General features: G+C 37.7%; 1 protein-coding gene and 1 pseudogene across 8 annotated transcripts in view; both read left to right on the plus strand.

Annotated features, from left to right (window-relative positions):
- Window positions 1-19,857, plus strand: part of PTPRM (protein tyrosine phosphatase receptor type M) — a 799,041-nt gene that overhangs the window by 120,216 nt on the left and 658,968 nt on the right. The window lies entirely within an intron of this gene.
- On the plus strand, window positions 126-232 carry LOC116642861 (annotated as a pseudogene).

A 19,857-nucleotide genomic window follows, 5' to 3' on the forward strand; every position in this document is an offset into this window, starting at 1 on the left:
TGACTTACTTATTTTGTGACTGGAAGTTTGTACTTCTTAATCCCCTTCACCTGTTTTGCCCACTCCCAAACCCCTACCCACTCTGGTGACCAATAGTTTGTGTCCTGTATCTATGAGTCCGTTTCATCGCTTCTCGGCCTTTTGGCTAAGATCAAGTGTAGTATCTGTTCTTATCAGTTTAATATGAGTCCGTTTCTATTTAGTTTGTTTTGCTTTTTAGATTGCACATATAAGTGAAATCATATGATGCTTATCTTTTTCTGACTTATTTCACTTAGCATAATATCCCCTAGGTCTAACCTAGAGGCAATATGGCAATATTTCATTCTTTTTTATGACTGAGTAGTATTCTACTGTATGTATATGTATATACATATATGTCATATCCTCTTTATCCTTTCTTCTATTGATGGACACTTAGGTTGCTTCCATATCTTGGCTATTGTAAATAATGCTGCAGTGGATATAGGGCACATATATTTCTTCGAATTGATGTTTTTATGTTCTTCAGATAAATACCCAGAATTGGAATTGCTGGATCATATGGTAGTTCTATTTTAAAATTTTTTGAGGAAACTACATACTGTTTCTCATAGTGGCTATAACAATTTACATTCTCACCCACAGTGTACAAGGATTCCCTTTTTTCCACATCTTTGCTAACACTTGTTATTTCTTATCCTTTTGGTAATAGCCAATCTGATAGATGTGAGGTGTTATCTTTGTGGTTTTGATTAGTATTTCCCTGATGACTAGTGATGTTGAGCATCTTTTCATGTGCCTGTTGGCCACCTGTATGCCTTTTTTGGGAAAAAAATGTCTATTCAAGTCTTCTGCCCATTTTTAAATCAAGTTGCTTATTTCTTTGGGTATTTAGTTGTGTAAGTTTTTTATATGCTTTGATATTAACCCCTTATCAGATGCATGATATGCAAATATCTTCTTCCATTCATTAGGTTGCCTTTTTGTCTTGTTGATAGTTTCTAACACTGTACAAAAGCTGGTGAGTTTGATATAATCCCTTTTGTTGCCCTTGCCTGAGGAAACCGGTCCAAAAAAAATTGCTAAGATTGATGTCAAAGAGTTTACTGCTTGTGTTTTCTTCTAGTTTTATGGTTTCAGGTCTTATATTCAAGCCTTTAATCCATTTTGAATTTATATTTGTATATGGTGTATGATAGTGGTCCAGTTCTTTTGCATGTAACTGTTGAGTTTTCCCAGCATCATTTATTAAAGGTACCATTCCCCCATCATATATTCTTGCCTCTTTTGTCATAGATTAATTGGCTATATATGCACAGGTTTATTTCTGGGTTCTCTGTTCTCTTCTATTGATCAGTGTATCTGTTTTTGTGCCATTGCCATACTGTTTTGATGACTCTAGCTTTATAGTATAGATTGAAATCAGGGAACATGATACCTTCTGCCTTGTTCTTCTTTTTCAAGATTGCTTTGGTTATTTGGGGCCTTTTGTGATCCCATACAAATCTTAGTATTCTTTGGTTTAGTTCTGAGAAGAATGCCATTGGTATTTGGATGGGGATCACATTGAATATATGGATTGCTTTGTATAGTATGGACATTTTAATACTACTAATTATTCCTATCTATGAGCATGAAATATCTTTCCATTTATTTGTGTTGTCTTCAGTTTCTTTCAAGGATATTATATAGTTTTCAGAGTACAGGTCTTTCACCTCCTTGGTCAAATTTATTCCTAGGTATTTTATTCCTTTTGATGCAATTATAAATGGGATTTTAAAAATTTCTCTGTCTGATAGCTCATTATTAGTGTATGGAAACACAACCCATTGCTCTATGTTAATGTTGTGTCCTGTGACTTTACTGGATTTGTTTATTAATTTTAATAGTTTTTTTGGTAGTCTTTAGGATTTTCTTTATGTAGTATCATGACATCTGCAAATGTGCCATTTTATTTCTTCCTTTCCCATTTGGGTGCCTCTTATTTATTTTTCTTGGTTAATTGCTGTGGCTAGGACTTACAGTACGATACTGAATAAAAATGGTGAGAGTGGACATCCTTGTCTTACTCCTAGTCTTAGAGAAAAAGCTTTCAGCTTTTACCATGGAGCATGATGTTAACTGTCATGCTGTCATCTCCTTTAAGCATAAAATACTACTTGATAATTCTTAGATAGTGTGAACAAAATATAAAGATCATAGAAACTCTCCTAATTATAGATAAGTAATTAATGTGGTGTAGATTTTCACTAACTAGGTTTACTTGAATCAGGCTTAAATAAGCCAGTGTGTTACTAATTTAACCTCTGTGTGTGTGTGTGTGTGTGTGTATGGTAAGCTTCTGGGAGAACTGATCATTGAGAAATAATAGATTTTAAAAAGAAACTGGCAAATTGAAAGAAAATTGGTATAATTTTTAGAGGGAGAAAAATTGTTTCTCCTATTCATTCCACTGATGGACCCAGCAGGATTGAATTCAGTGGGATTCAGTGGGATTCAGAAAGTACTTACATTTGGCTCTCTCTGCTATTGTTGATCAAACACTGACCAGTTTCCATTTTTTATTCTTACTGTAGTTTTATTTGAATAATTCATAAGCACAAGTTATGAAATGATACAACCCTCAAATGACACAGTCAAATCTATAAGTTAATAATATGCTGAGACATTTTGCAACTGAAGCCACAAGTTAATAATGTCCTGAGATTTTTTAAAGTTTACTTACTAATAAGTGAATGTATCTTTAATGTTGAATTTTTATTCTGTTCTATTTTTAGATTTAAAGTCTAGGTTTTCAAAATTATAAATGCTGTATAATTTAAACTGATTTTGAATCCTTGAAGATACTTTTGTTTTTTTGTTATACTTCGATATAAATTTAACAAGCGTATAATATTCAGTATATTAAAAATACAAGAGGCTTGATCTGAAACGCCAGACTTTTAGTGTATGAAGCTGAAATTAGTTTCTCAGTCCACATTTAACACTGACTAAACAGTTATTTCTTCAATGCTTATAATCGGCAGGCCATTTTGTTAGGTACTATGAGGAATAATGAATTAGACTGATATTCTGTTCTTATGTAGCTTGCACCCTAGCATGTGAGACGGACTAAGTGTTAAGCTTTTGTAATTTAAATTAATAGATTCCAGAAAAGAGTTAAAGATGCATTCACTCAGGGCGCCTGGGTGGCTCAGTCAGTTAAGGGTCTGCCTTTGGCTCAGGTCATGATCCCAGTGTCCTGGGATCGAGCCCTGCATCTGGAGCCTGCTTCTCCCTCTCCCTCTGCCTGCACTCCCCTTGTTTGTGCTCTCTCTCTCTGCCAAATAAATAAAATCGTTAAAAAAAAGATACATTCACTCACTGAACACACCTAATGAGGATTTATTAGTTGTAAGCACTGTATTAGACATACAGTAATCATATAAAGGCTCTAGGTGTTGAGAAAATGAGAGATGATGGAGAAGGGTCCCTGGAGACAAAGATGGGTGACCTGAGGTGAACTCATCTCTTGGGGACTCTGTGGAGGGTGTGGGCATGGGAAAGATGCCAAATTCCAGGGTGCACGGACTGTAGTAGCCAACTGGGGGGCAAGATAGCTGGGGTGGGAGGAACACACAGGACAAGGAAGTTGTTAGGTATGCTTGGGTATGGAATGCCTAACGAAGCCTGGAGAGGTATTCAGAAAGGTTGCTTTGGGTCATGTTTTGGAAGAAAGCAAAGGAAATGTTATGGTAAGGAATTTAGACTTTAAAGGCAATGAGGAGCCACTGGAAGCTTTCGAGCAGTGACTTGATCTGAGTAAGATCAGTCTGAAAACAGACTGGACCAGGGGATTGATGCGTTGAAGAGAAGTTAAACAAGAGGGAGCTGAATAGCATATGTACCTGAGCTCTGGGCGGTGTGACCTCTGACCATGGAAGATTGGACTCCCGGGGCTGGCAAGAGGTCTCCTGCTCAGCCTGTGCCCACCAGTGCTGCGCCACCCACATCCACATGGCCCTTGGAGCTGCGGGAGCAACCTCCTCCCACCCTACCTATCCCTGTCTTTGACACAGCTTTTGGATTTTTTCCTCACCTGGGAAAACTGCTAGTCTCCTTACACATAGGAAATATTCCACAAACACTTATAAACTCCACATCCTCCCTACTCTGGCTCTACTTCTGACTTCCCATGCCCTTCTTCATTGACTTGATCTTAGATCTGAAAATACCCAGGAAGATCTCATCATTTTATAGATTATTTCTCCGGGCAGGTCTTCCAGAGTTATTTGTCCACCCCTTGGAACCTTGTGATTTCCTGGGTTGTAACCATGTCTCACCCAACTGGATGTTATGGAGTTCGTTTATATTAACTTATGTTTCGGGCTGCCTGACAGCGCAGGAATGCCACCATCAGCAGTATGACCATGGTTTGCAGACTGCAAAGCCTTTTCTCGTAAATTATCCCCTTTGATTCTTCCCACAACCTACCTCTGGGGCAGGTGACACTACTGAGCTTAGCTGCGAGTTGACATAGCTGCTGTGAGAGACAGTGACATGCCTGAGGTCTCACAGTTAAGTGATGGGGTGGCGGTTTTTGTACAAAGTGCAAGAACCTGAGAGGTCATGGCAGAACTTCTGGAGCAGGAATGATGAAATACAAGCACACTTTTATTGCATTTGTAAGCACCAGGCTTTTGTGGAAGCACATGGTTTATGTGATCACCTCAGCTTCACAACAGTCCATACTATAGAGATAAGGAAACAATTTACCCTAGGGAAAAAGGTATCAGACCCTAGGCCTTCCTACAGCGTAGCCAACAATTTCGGCACACAGTGTGTGCCTCGCCGCATGCTCGGGAACACAAGCTGCTGTGGGTTGTTTCTTGGTAGTGGCGGGGAGCAGAGGGACCTGGCACAGGCCAGTAGCCCTGTTGTGTACTATTCCTACAGGAGGGAGTCCAGGGAGCAGTACACACGTGAACTTGAAATTTAACCATGATCTCCTGAAAACTTTACAGACAGATGTCAGAAAAGAAGCGATCAGCGATGCCTGCTGCATGAATCTACTCTCCTTGTCAGTTGACATCCCTGGCTTTATTCTTATTTATTACACTCATTAAAGTTGTAATTAGTAGCAAGTCCCTTTTAATTTTTTAAAAAAAAATTTCTTAGTTCATATCAGTGCTTTATACTCAATCAGTGTTTTTACTGAATAATGTGCCTTCCTCAAAAGGGCTTTTTTTTACCCTTTACCCATTTACCTTGAAGGTGATAAATCATTATCCTTTATCATCATACCACAAAGAGCCCAATTAAATAATTGTCAAATGGCTCTATTTACATTATCTTTCACATTCAGGTGCCTGAGGTGTATATACTGTAGGAAGAGATGACTGTACTGACAGGTTGTCAGTCATGTATCGGCAGAAATCAGAGAAGGAGCCATGTGCCACAGTGGGTACAATCAAGACCTTTTATTAATAGCTATAGAAATTAATGTCATTCAGTAGCAAACCCTGAACTGTGACCGATGAACTCTATGTGACAGAAGCTACTGGAGGCCAGACATCTCTGCTACTGTTCCTCTCTGGAAACGCACATGCAAGTGGACATAGATTCACTGTGACCTTCGGGTCACACAGGTGGCTCCCGGCGTGGAGCAGAAGGCTGCATTTCTGTAATTAATGTTAGCTCTTTGGAACGGTTTTTGTAGAAAAATCATGTTTGTAGAAAAAAACCTGACCGTGGTTAGGTTCTGAGGCTAGCTCCAAAACTCATTATTTAACCACTATGTTTTCTTCCATTGTTCTGCCTTATATATTATTTATATTATTGCATTTAGTATCTTATATTACACCTGCTTTTATTTGTCTGTATTGCTTATTGGGCTGAGAGTTCCCTATGAGCAGGGATGGTTTGTCTCAGAAAGCGCTCAGGCCTATTCCTGAAACATATGATTCATTATGAAATTTTTTTTTTAGTGAATGGAAGTATGACATAGTGTAAGTTCTAGTGAACTACATGTTTTCAAGAGACAAATCTGCTCAGAATTCCAAGTCTGAAAGTCACAAAATACTCCTGGAATAGGTAAATTGAAGATTATCTGCAAATATAGTTCAGTATTTTAAAATTATGGTTAACTAAACTTCATTAATTCAGACTGCCTTGATAACCTCTTCAGGAGAAGCCTAACATTTCTTCAGCTGCACAGTTATATGAAATGAAGGGTTAGTACTGGGGTTTGGGACAGGCCTTCTTCAACTCTGTAATTCTTTTCTAATCCAATGGGAAATTAAATTATGATTATATGTTCTTTGTTTTCTGGAATTTTAATGGAATGTGAGTAATGCTATTTATAATAGATTTCAAAAGCCTTATCCTATGACCCAGAAAGATATTTACCTTTTTTCACTTTGGGATGGATATTTCTTAGATGCCAGATCTGAATTAAATACTTTTAAAAAGATAATTTTTAATATAAATGTTTTGATTGTACAGTTTTGTATTTTTAAGACCTTTACTTCAGCCAGCTTCCATATAGGGGAAAATAGGAAAATCAGAGTACTTTTATTTTGATTTATTTATTTATTTTTAAAAGATTTTGTTTATTCAGAGAGAGAGAGCATGTGGGAGTGGGGGAAGGGCAGAGAGAGAGAGAAGGAGAGAGAGAATCCCTAGAGGACTCTGCACTGAGCAGGGAGACCCACACAGGGCTTAAGGCCACAACCCCGAGATCATGACCTGAGCCGAAATGAAGAGTCAGACGCTCAACCAACTGAGCCACCCAGTTGCCCTTAGAGTGCTTTTTTTATTTGGAAATATTGGAAGCAAAATTTTTAAATTTTTTGTAGTGAACATATGGGAACAATATGGATATTTTTGAACAGCGCTTTAAATAAGAACTTGAATTGGGTTACGTGTTTATATTTTGAAATTTAAATCTCTGTTAGACTGGATCCCTTTCTGGCTGCAGCCCCTTGAGAAGAGATTGTGTCTTAGTTTTCTTTTTATCCAAAGTGACTTTCACAGAGCCGGGCACATAATAAGAACTATTGATGTTTATAGAATGAATGAATTATGAAAAATTAACTCAGGCATGTTAAAGTCCACATTACATATTATTTTGCCTTCTCTCTCTGGGAAACTATACCTCATGTAGTTCTAGCCTTATATCAAAATCTATGATAGTGCTTTTGATCAAGCCTAAGAAGTATTAAATAGCTTCAAAAAGTTAGAGTGTGGATAGCAGAATGTTTTAATGGGAGTAGAAAATGTATTTCTATAACGACATTATTAAGGACCACCAACATTTTCGTTTTGAAACATTATGTGGAAACAATTGGGTAATTAGAAGCTTTTAAGTGACTGGGAAGCCAACCATGATTATCTTTGGGTTTCATGGATGAGTGTCATTAGTCGTAAAGCCCCATCTTTCTCTATTTTTGCTGGTTAAAACTAAATTATCTTTGGTTTTCTAATCATGCCAGGAGCATACTATCCCTTTGTCCACCAAAAGACGTGGATTACCTGATGATTGGAGAGAAATGCTGTGATTCTCTAGAAATGACATTATTGTATAGTATATGTGCATGAGAGACTTGGATGGGAGGAGGTGTATTAATCCTTCCTCAATTAACTTTTTAGTGAGAAATCGTGAAAGTTACAGAGGAATAGGAAGAAAAAAGATTTCCTGGAATCAGTTTGCTTATATTTTGGAAGTAGTTTTTTGGGGCATTGAGTTCACACCAGTATCTTATCAAATATACATTGCCCAGAATGAGTATAAATACCGTAGGTGCTCACTCCAAAGATGACTGTGCTGGCAGGCTGACATGGGCTACAGATTAGCTTGCCTTGACATTGCTCCTTTTATTCTTAGGTGAGGGAAACTAGTGACTTCCAAGAATGTGTTTTTATAAATATTTTAATAGCTAACAGTGGAGGGGTTACTACTTGCTGAGCACCCCACCTGCATGATCTATTCCAATTCCTACTCCACTTTGGCATCTGCCTCAGTTGTTGGGAATAGCTTGTCCACAGTCCCACAGCTAATATGTGACAGAACTAGGATTGGTAGCCAGGCAGTCTGATCCTAACCTTCCTACTATTTTGTAATGCCCTCCTGTTCTAGAAATATTAAAAAGCTGATGAACAGAAATAAAACAGAAACACCTGCTACATCAGTCCAACATTTAACTTAATCCACTCCTTCTGCCAAAAAATTGTATTGACTGTCTTATCATGTGTGATGCTGTGTGGAAAATATGAAGACAAATCCCCCACAGGCTCATGGTTCAGGGAGAGACTAGGGTATAATAGAGGTCATCTAGAATATCAGTAAAGAACTCTAATTCAAAGTGGAAAATAGGTGCCTTTTAAAGGTATAAGGAGAGAGTAATTGCACCTAAGGAGAATCCAGGAAGGTGTTGCAGAGGAAGTGGCATTTGCACTGGGTTCTGGAAGGCTAGGTGGGCTATCACAGATGCAGACTACGGCTGTGGGGGGTCGGAGGTGTGCCTAAAGGAGGTGGGACAAGTATGAATAAGTATAGGTAAGGGAGAGATGGGGCTGGTATTTTCAAAAATGGGAAGTGTAATTTTGAAGTGTAGTGGGTCATAGAGATTTGGTGATGTCAGGACTTAGAAAGCCGCAGATGTCAAGTCGCTGTTCAGAGGCAGTGAAGTAACACAGAAAACCTTGGGGTTGAGTTGTTTTAGGCATAACTGTTCTTTGCTGTGCCAGTCTAGTGATCAAGAGTGGCACAAGTGATCACCGAAGCCTGGTAGCTTGCTTCTGGGGGGTCTGGTCTTCCTCAGGCTTGTAATGACTCTTCTGTCCATTTCACTTTCCCTTTCTGTTGTCAGCTTCCCTTAAATTTGAGGACTCACCAGCCCCAGACCATAGGAAGGGTATGCATTCTAGTCTTAATAAATTCCATATGTCTCATGTTTTTGTAGTCATTTTCCATTCTGTGAAATGTGGTGAGACATTACTGATGGTGGTTAATGACAGTTCTTCCTCATAAAAGAGAATGCTTTGGGAAACACTTTGATTTTGATCAGGTGTGGATAGTTAATAGAAGCAGAGATAGGAAACTCCCTTCCACAATGGTTTGAAGTATAAAGACAAGGAACAGGATATAAGAACGTATTCATGAAATGGTACATGAATGTGAAAATTTTCAAAGGTCCGAATGTATACATTTGAGATAGTATTTTAAAAATTGAGGGCAAAAAACGGCTTAAAGGAAAAAGAAAGCTTTCTTGAAGGCTTCCTGAGAGGGGCCCTGGGCTAAGTTTTTCCTAGGCATTGTCTCATTTAATTCTGACTCTAGTCTTGAGCCAGAAGGGTTGTTGTTATCCCCATTTTGCAAAATGAGAAAACGGAAGGTTCAAGAGTTTGGTGGACTTGACCAGTGTGCTGGAAATGCTAACATGTGGCAGGGCAGGGGCTTGAACCCACATCCGCCTTATTCCAGAGGCTAGTGTTGTCTAGCTAACCTCCCCTATAGATGGGGAGTCAGAGCTCATCATGGCAGTGAAATCCCCTCGCAAGACATACAAACCGAAAATGAGTCCCAGGTCCTTCGAGGTATTCTTGATACAAAAAGGTAATTTTTCAGTGCCAGATTGGTTTTGAGAATCCTTTGCCCCTTCCGGTTATTGGCTGTGTTTGCGTGAGTGCCGTGGCGCACGTGGCATGGGTCCCCGCAGCTGGTGGAGACAGGCTGCCACACAGTCCTTTGCACTAGGGCACGATGCATCAGTCAATGGCACTTAATGCACAGAGGGGACGTGCGACGGCTGGTGGGCGGGTATGCCGCTTTGCAGTCACCTCTGAAAGTTTTGAGTGCATTCAGCACTACATGCTATACAATAGGTTTACAGCAATTTACTTGATATTTCTGTGCATCATCATGTAATTTTAAGAGTTGAAAATGTCACTGTCTGTCTTTGGCATATAGTTATTTTCTACTTAGTTGGTATTCCTTGCTTGGATTTCATCTACCTTAGAGGGCTTTCCTATAGACTTAGCTACTCCTGCTCTGTCGGCTTCTGGAGAGTGGTGTCTGGTGCTACGCTGCTTTTTTTTTTTTTTTTTTTTAAAGATTTTATTTATTTGACAGAGAGAGACACAGTGAGAGAGGAACACAAGCAGGGGGAGTGGGAGAGGGAGAAGCAGGCTTCCCGCGGAGCAGGGAGCCCGATGCGGGGCTCGATCCCAGGACCCTGGGATCATGACCTGAGCCGAAGGCAGACGCCTAACGACTGAGCCACCCAGGCGCCCCATGGTGCTACGCTGCTTTTTAAGGTAGTTCAAGCAGCGTGGCTCACAATTTGTGGCCAACCTCCCATCCCGGTGCAGTTTTCTCTTTATACCTTCAGTGAAGCTAATGGGTTTTGACAGGAATATTGACATTGCTCTTATGATGGTTTGAGGGTAAGTAGATAAAAATGTTGCTTAAACTCCTTAATGTAAAATTAGTTCTTTATAAAAGTTCCTTTCTCGGTGCCTCAGTGACACTGACAGCCTTATTAATACTTTTCAATATTCTAATGTCAGCAGTCATTTAATATCAGCTTAATCATTTTAATGGTTAATGTTGGCTTTTTGGCATGATCATTTAAATATCCCAGAAGATTGGGTTTATTATTCCTCACCAAGTAGATTCATTTTAAAGTCAAGAAAATTGCATTACTTGTAACATCAGACATACCTTTTCAAGGATTTTTCTTTAAATCAAGTCATTATTTTTATTTCTTAATAGGATCACAAAAAAGGCTTTTTTGCAAATTAAGCCTTTAGAAAATGAAAACAATCTCAGGTTTTTTTCTGATTCTAACAATACTCTTAAAAGTTTAGCACACACATTTCAATTTAAATTTTCCTAGAAACAGGTTTTCAGAGTAGATGTCTTTTCATGTACAATAGCCTGTTTTATCTGTGCCACAGATAATCGTTTAAATCAGATTTATCACTTTCTTGGCATATTTTGAGATACCCTTACAAAGGAAATGTGTAAATGTTTCATTAGTGATAGACGTACAAATGTACTGTGTAAGAATCATTGAAAACTTCTAACAGCATGTGTGTTTTTATGGTTACCAGTTCACACTGGTCATCCTATCACTGGGTCTTTGGTTTTGCACGTTTCTATGCAGAGCCCATTCATGGGGCTGTCTTTACTGTGCGGGCTTTATACTTATACAAACAAGGAATTGTAACAGCAGTATTTCATAGCTAAAGCTGAATGATGGCAGGCATAATTACTGAGACTAACATCTGGAGTGGTTTATTAAAGGGAAACCTGCTAAGATTGTTAGCATATACCAAACAGCATTATCCATATGTGCCATTTCATCACTATTGAATGTCAGGGTGTGTTAGGATGAAGGAAAATGAATAAAATCCAGCAAAGGATCACAACTAACACATTCTCTCTCCAGAGCTGATTTTAGTTTATCTCGATGGAGCCATTTGCTAGAGATTTTTAAGAACCTGAACATCACTCATCTGGAGGGTTTCTAAACATACAGGTACCTGGTTACTTGGTCTTCCTGGAATTAAAATGTACCCTTTCATTAAACTCCTGCCTCTTGTTTTATAAATGTTCTCCAAATTCTAAAATGAATGAAAGGTTATCATTTACAAATAAACAAAATTAGCAGATTTCAAGGGCCTACTACATGTTCAGTCTTACTGGAAGCCTGGGACACATACTTAAGAAGGAATTTAATAGGAATCTTGTCCAGTAGGTGGGTGATAGAAGAGCACTTTGCCATAGTCAGATTTCTTGGAGTCATGACACTGACTTGCTGTTGACTTTTTTCATTGTAGGAGAGCTCTGTATTTGACTAGAGGGTGTTAAGTTGGTGGGTTGGTCCTTCTCAAACTATAAGAGGTTCAATTCTTATGAATACTATAGTTCCAATAATCTGGCAAGTCACTTTGTTGAAATAGTAATGGAGAGGCTACCCTAATCTGGCACCGTAATGTCCTTGTTAGGCACTAGTAGAGGATATTATGCCCATCTTACATTCTGCACACGGGAATGGAAGGAGAGGACACGGATCTTCAAAAATCGTATTTGGATGGAGAAGAAATTGTTCCCCAGAACATGCTCTCCGTTTTCCCTCCGTTCTAGTCACCATCAGGTGCCAAAGACTGAAAGAAAAGTGAGTAAGAATGTTGCCATCCTTTGGCTCTGTTGTAGTTAGAGTGACTGATTGTGTTAGTAAATAATATCTGCCAAGAGTTCGTAAGTTGTATGGTGGAGGTAGGTGTAAGTACAGAGGGAGCACTGTGGAAGAGATGAGTAGTTTAATGTGCTCGTTGGACAAACTTAGTCTACCACAACATCTCATCACCTCCCCTTGAAAACAACCACAGCAGATTCCCTCCCACACTACACATTCCTTCCCTCACCCTGTGCAGATATTCCCTTTACAACGTCTGCACTGAATACGGGTTCCTCTTCCCACAGAAGTCCTGCTGCCACTCTCACCTGCCCCCAATCTCTCTTCTCTAGCACCCTAGGGCTGTCGCCTCAGGGCAGCCCCCTTCCTAGCTGGGCCTTCAAAGTGGGCTCTGACTGGTATTTGCTGTCAGTCTCCTTTGTTCCACGCCATCTGCCATCTTGCTCTCATCCGTGCAGTGCACACGTCTCCCCTTCCATAAAAGCCAGGCTTCTTGGGAAGACCCCCATGGCCTTTGGCCATTCTTCCCACGTTTTCACAGCAGGCTGTGACGTTCGCTCTTCTGTGGCTTTCCCTCTGCCTTTTATTCCATCCAGAGGGCTCTTCCCCCTTTGTCTGGTGAATTCCTTGTCAGCCTTCAAAATGAAGGTCAAGCCTTCACATTTTCGTTTCTAAGAGATGGAGCTGCTTCCTTCAGAGTCTGGTGCCCCTTCCATACCCCAGGGATGCACATATCCCATAGCATTTCAACTTTCTGCCTCCTGCATATTCTGTGAGTTCCTCGAGGGTAAGGATTTGTCTAATTCAGCTGTGCATTCCCAGGGCCTCACACATTGTTGGTATACAACCAGTGTTTGTGGAGTAAAATGCCTGACTGAGGTGCTAATTGAACTTGCCCTTGAAGGAGTAAAATTTTTCAGTGATGAATACTGATTAATATGCATTCACCATTAGATAAACTTAGGCAGATCTCTCACTTTTAAAAAATGTGTTTTAGCAGAATAGACGTCCTGCGAGTATATTGAAAAGCAGGCTATGGATGAAGCCCGCAGAGGGAGATGGTACATTTGCCACTGTTGTGTTTCTGAGACATTATATGTCGATGTCTTAAATGCCTGCAGTTTAAAATAATCAGCTATACAACAGTGTTGGTTTGAAGCTTTTTACCCATTTCTTGGATATTTGGCTTATTTGATTTCCAGACATTCTTATTTCTGAATTGCTATTTTGTAGCTTTGGAATGCACCAAACACCGTGCCTTGGTGGCTCCTGTGTGCACGTGGGCACACATGTGTGCACACAGAAACACATCATACATATGTATGAAAGAATTTATAATCAATAAAAGCATCTATAAACATTTTTATGTTTCTGAATTGTATATAACTCTGTCGCAGGAGCAGGTTGCTAAGATCCCCTGATCCCAGATGTCACCCTGAAGACAGAAGTACACCATTGGTAAATACACACAATTAAAGAGGCACTAAGTTAGGACTTATAGCCTATGGTAATGGGGGCATCTGTGGTTGTTGTGGGCATTTTCCATACACAATACTGGACATCTTTTTCTGCCTTCTTTTCTGCTGCTTTCTTTCCCCTCTTTCCCTCTTCCCCTGCTCTCGCCTTTGCTCCTCTCTGCTAGTGGACCCCCTGCATATTGTTTATTGCTTCCTGGTGAGCTGATGGTTGAGAAGACTCTGGGTAAGCAGACAAGTCAGACCAGAAGCGATGCTGTCACATGATCTAACATGCAGAAGGACTTTATGAGCTCATTTATTGACTAATTATGGACTTATAGATCAATAGTTGTGGAATGTGGGAATGTGTCCAGAGCACTGACTCAGACTGTGTCTACCACTGAATTTTTGCTCTTGAACTAGGTTGGTGGAAGGGAGTTTATTTGCATTTTTTGGATTAATAGTGAATTCGAACATCAGCTATGATTTTTATTGTTCATTTGTATTCCTTCTTTTTAATATCTTTTGCCCATTTTTCTCTGTGGCTGCTTTGGTTTAAGTAACAGAAAGAGCATTAGGATTCCCAACAAAGAACTACTTACTTGGTATATCCCTTGTAGCTATAAGTAGCTAGTTCCATGAGATGGCTGGAGCAATATGTTGCTGGGATGGTTGAGAGTAAGACAGGGATTTTTGATTTTCTGAACATCCTGCTTATTGATGTTTAGAATTCAACTATGGAGCTGAGTTGGAAAATATCTCTATATTCTGTTTTTCCTGTTTCTTCTGAACATTAATGGTGTGTGTCCATCCTTACTCTTAAGTGGCCCTAGAGGTGATGTTTTGTTTACATGGTGTTTTGTTTTGCTTTGCTTTGCTTTTCTCTGTAATACCTTTCCAGAGACATACCTTCTGGCTCAAATTACTCATTATCCTAATCCCAGGATTTTCCTGTTTTACCTAGTTCAATGCAGTAAACATCTTATAATTCAGAAAAATACATTATCCAGCATCATGATAAAAGGAAGGATGTGTATAACATGAGTACAATTTTCTTGGATGATTGTAACTTATTAAATACAAAATTTTGCATTTTAACCATTTTATGGGAAAAGTGCCTAAAATATATTATCTGTATCAGACTACTGATACAGATTATTTTCTGATATATCATTATTTTCTGATGGTAAGTATGTAGAAGTGGAATTATTGAGTTGTGGAGTATGCATAAGCTTTGCTTCAGTAGACACAATGAAATAGTTTCTCAAGGTGATTGTGTCATTTTACAGTCCTTCAACAGTGTAAGAGTGTTTCGGTTTTTCTACGTGCTCACCAACACTTGGTCTGTCATTTTCATTTTATACATTCTGGTGACTGTGTGGGTATGGTATTGTAACATTATGGTATGGTTTGCAATTTGTTGAAGACTAGGGAAGCTCATCACCTTTTCATATATTATTAGCCATTTGAATATCTTTGTGTGAAGGGTCTATTCAATTTTTCTGCCCATATTTCCTTTGGATATCCTATCTTCTAAATCCTCATTTGTAGTTGTTTTTCTAAATTCTGGACTTAAGTGCTTTGTTGGATATATTTAGTGAAAATGTATTTTTCCACTTGCTGTGTTTTAGTCTTATTCTCTTAATAAAGTTGTTTCTTTAATAGTTAACATTTTCTGTAGCCTGTTTAAGAATCTTTTGCCTATACCAAGGTGACTAAGATAGTCTCCTGTTTTCCTACAAATATGTTATGTTTCACCTTTATATTTTCAGCCCTTCTGGAATTGATTTTTGTGAATTGTGTAATGTGAGGTCAGTCTTCCTTTCTTCCATATCCAACTGACCCAGCCGTGTTTATTGAAAAGACCATCCTTTTCCCCATTGCACTGAAGTGTCGTTGTTGTGATAAATCACTCTATTTTGCTGCCTTCATTGTGGGATACTGTAAGAACTTACAGAATTTTGTACACATCACAAGTTTATTTCTGAAAATGTGTAGGTTAGGATGTGCCATCAGAGGGAGTTGATGTGGAAGGTCCTTTATCTTTCTGTGCTAATATGAAAAAATAAGTAAAAATATTTTATAAAGATAAGTATTTAACTGACATTGAAAATAAGGGAAGAAAATCTGTAGGTGCCAAGAATTAAGTAAGGACTCTTGGTGGTGAGAGGAACTGAATCCAAGAGAACTGGACCAGATAAACCCTTTATGTGCTGGAGTTTTAATGCCATACAGAACTAAGTGAGTATATGAGCAAGAATTAGGCTTCTTGCAAACCCAACAGCCAGGAAAGGGTGATTTAGTTGGCACAATTCTGCCTGCTGACTAAAGGATGAGGCATAGAAATTGAAGTCCTAGACAGTAGATGTAAGCAAGACCAGTTATGGGGTGTTAGATATCTGAGACTGTGCAGTGCATGCATTTGAATTCTTTTTTTAATCACTCTGGGGAAGGCCTGGACTAAGAAACCACCATAAAATCTGACCAAGTACTCTTTTATCACATTAGGCTAAGGTAAAGGCAACCATAGAATCATTCCGAAGGAATGCTTCTCAGACCCTAGAAGAAGATAATTTGTGGTAAAGATAGTAAAAATTTACAAAGCACTTCAGGTAGAAAGGGAGAATATTAAGGGCTTTCCAAGAGAATGGGCAGATTATGGACCAAAAGAAAATAAAAAGAGTGACTACAGACTTTTCATCAGTAATAATAGATTATGGAAGACAATGGAATTTAAAGTACTAGGAGAAAATTTGTTAACCTAGAATTTTATACCCAAATAAATTATCACTCAGGCTTAAGGATGAAATTAATACGTTTTTGACTTGAACAGAAATACAAGATCATTTTCAAAAGGAAACTACAAATAGGGAATGAATGCAAATAAATAATCAACCTTACTAATAATTACAGAGATAAAAATTAAAGCAACAATTATTACATAGTCAGTCTGTCAAATAGAGATAAAGGCCAATCATGTTGACAAGGCTCTAGGGACATACAACTGTCTCACATTTAGCTGATAACTTTACATTGCTTGCTACATTTTTAGAGAACAAGACAGCAAAGACCTTAAAATTGTACAAGGTCTTTGAACCTGCAATTTTACTTCAGGAATATATTCTAAGGAAGTAATTTATTTATTTATTTAGTATTTTTAAAAAGATTTTATGTATTTATTTGAGACAGAAAACACAAGTGGGGAAGAGGGCCAGAGGGAGAGGGAGAAGCAGAAGCCCCACTGAGCATGGAGCCTGATGCAGGGCTTGATCCCAGGACCCTGAGATCATAACCTGAGCCGAAGGCATATGCTTAACCGACTGAGCCACCCAGGCGTCCCCAGCCCTATTTTTAATAATTGCAAGCTATCCAAATGTCCATCTACACAGGATGGATAAATCAATTTAGCCATAAAATTTTCATCCCAGTGTTTTTAAGAGCTCAGGGTTGAAAGTCAATGTCCAACATGGGATGATTATTAAATCTGTAATTATAGAATACTATATATAGTTACTAGAAACAACATTTCAGAAATATGTCAACTGGTATGAAAACATACATTAAAAAAATACACTAAATGAAGAAATTATAAAATGTGAATAGCAAGATCTCTTTTTATAAAGGCAAAATATATTTGAAAATATATCAATATATCAGTATCTGTATATAGCTCAAAGTTTTAATAGTGGTTGTACTTGGGTTGTTTGTATTGTGTGGTTTTAAAACAGTCTTCATTAGTCTAGGTTTTATTAGTTTTTCAAAGTTAGATTATGATTTTTTAGAAAGAAAAGAAAAAAGAAATTTCACATTGGCAGAAACACAAAAAATATTGTGAGCGTTATAATGTAGTACTTAGCATACACAGCAGCTTGATGTACAGGTAATTGTCAGAGTCCAATCAACTGTGTCTGGTTCATAGTTTTTTCATTGAGTATAAGGATTAAGATGAAGTTGTTTCTGCATTTTAAATCCCAGTAAACAATTTTAACTTTTTAAATTAAAGTTTCCTTAAAACCTCAAAGGATAAAGGGGCACTGTATTGATTATTCAGTATATAGAATGTATAAATGTTACTTATCTTATTTTGTTTAATAGTTCTTTATGATTCCCTGCTCCTGTAATTCTTTTTATAAATATATTTTTTTCTGTTTAGATAACTAAGGGACAGTGCTTTGGGCCCAGATCATCTGAGAATGACATAGAGTGATCATCTGTTATAGGCATGAGGGTGTGAGAGATGTCAAGAATGAGGCAATAATGAGGGTTTGTGTGTGCCAATTTTTTTTTTCATTGAGATTTAAAAATAGCTTAAGAGAGGTGCCTGTTTCAAATAGAAGATAACTTTAAAAGGATTGGAAGCCAAGATTCTGATATGGAGGAACAGACTGTCCCAGTGGAACACAATGCAAACTACACCCTTATTCTTGCCAAAAGGAAAGGTGGAAACAACTTTTTTAGATTAATTTTTAGATCATTGATATTTGGTGGCTCTTGGTGCCTGAATTCCTTTTGGAGATAATTGTGGAATCAGTTTTAAAAACCTACCTCATGTCTGAGAGAGCATTTATAATCTTATTATAGGCAAATAGAAAGCATTATTAATTACTTAAGGCACTATTCTTTTAACTTTGTATTATACAACTTAAAATCATGAAGGAAAGAAAAATATTTTATTAGTCAACTGCAGGCTTTTAAATAACTTAGGGGAAATTTTCCTCTGGGTCTTTAAGCAAAATATAAATTGACATTCAGTGCCAGCTACCTAAAAAAAGACTGTGTAATTCTTTACAAGATGTGTCCCACATTGACTTGTGTTAGCTGTGGTTTAGAGAGAAACAGAAAAAGTGGAGTTCATACTTGATTGGGAACCCCAAAACTTGTCTGGCTCTACCAATAACTGGATATGTGGCTTAGAAAATCACTTACCTCCTTGAGTTCACTTTTTTTTCTCTATTATGTGAAAGGGTTGAATGTATTTGTAGGTGATCTTCAGAGTCCTTGCTACTACAGTATTCTGTTTGTGTGTTCAGACACAATGATCCCAAAAGTTGATACCCTATGTATTGACTTTTTCCAGCATTCTAGCAAGAATTACTTTAGCACTAGAATATTGCATAATATGCTATTTAAAAGTGTTTTAGATTATTTATACCCAACTGCTTTATTCAGGTTTTGAGTTGGCTTTCAGAAAGCATACAGAAAGGTTTTTTAAAGAAAGTGAATATCTGGACTATAGAAATATAAAATTAAACAGGGGATTAAGAATATATATTTTTGGTGGGTATATCTGACTTTTATGATGTAATATTGAAAGCCTTAATTGTAACCAAATAATGTTTTCCAGTCTGTGTTTAACTATACATAAAACTCAGTGGACAATTCATAAAGAGTATAATTGACAGCTAGTAAAACCCTTGCAAAAATGAATCAGTTTTTAACTCATATTAAATTATCCTTTTCTAAAAGACTGAAAACTATAATCAGGTTCTTTCTGTGTAATTTACTATAGATTACTACTTTAAGAAAATAACATCTTTTGTTAAAAAGGCTTTTCTATTATTGGCTTATGGTGTCCCCTACTCCCACTGAATTAAAGCTTTCAACCTGCTGTTAGATGCCCTGAGCTTTTCACCTGAACATTTTTACAATGAGAGCATAATGAGTGTTGAAACTGGTATAGATTATTTAAAATAAGCTTAGATTAGCTCTCTATTGCTGCTCTTGACCTCCAGAGAGAGAAAAGAAGCAAATCTCTTAGTACAGAGGTGGAATTGTTATTAAATGCTTCAAAGCTTAAATTTTAAGGATGAAGTATGTAGCTTCCCACTGATACTTTTTCTTTATTTCTTGGGTCCACTTATTAGATGAGCAAGTATGAATATTCTGACAGTTATAATGTGCTCATTGTGTATTATAAACACTAGAAAACAATATCATTGATACGTTATATGGAAGAATTAGGAACTTAAAATTGCTCATTTGTGCATTTATCAAAAATAATACTAAACTTTATGGGTGAATATTCTGTAGATAGAGTGTTGAAAATGCAGCCAAGGTTTCTGCCTTCAGAGAGATTTTGGGATTATGGTCAAGATTTTTATTATGATTTTCTTTTTAGATGCTGAGGGCCTTTACCAAAATTCAGCACCCATTCCTGATTAAAAAAAAAAAAAACACTCAAAAAAAAGACCCCACCACTCAATAAAATATGAATTGGTAAACCATTCTGTAACATT

The sequence above is a fragment of the Phoca vitulina genome, unplaced genomic scaffold (genome assembly GCF_004348235.1).
Source record: "Phoca vitulina isolate PV1807 unplaced genomic scaffold, GSC_HSeal_1.0 scaffold24, whole genome shotgun sequence".
In the NCBI taxonomy this organism is placed as follows: Eukaryota; Metazoa; Chordata; class Mammalia; order Carnivora; family Phocidae; genus Phoca; species Phoca vitulina.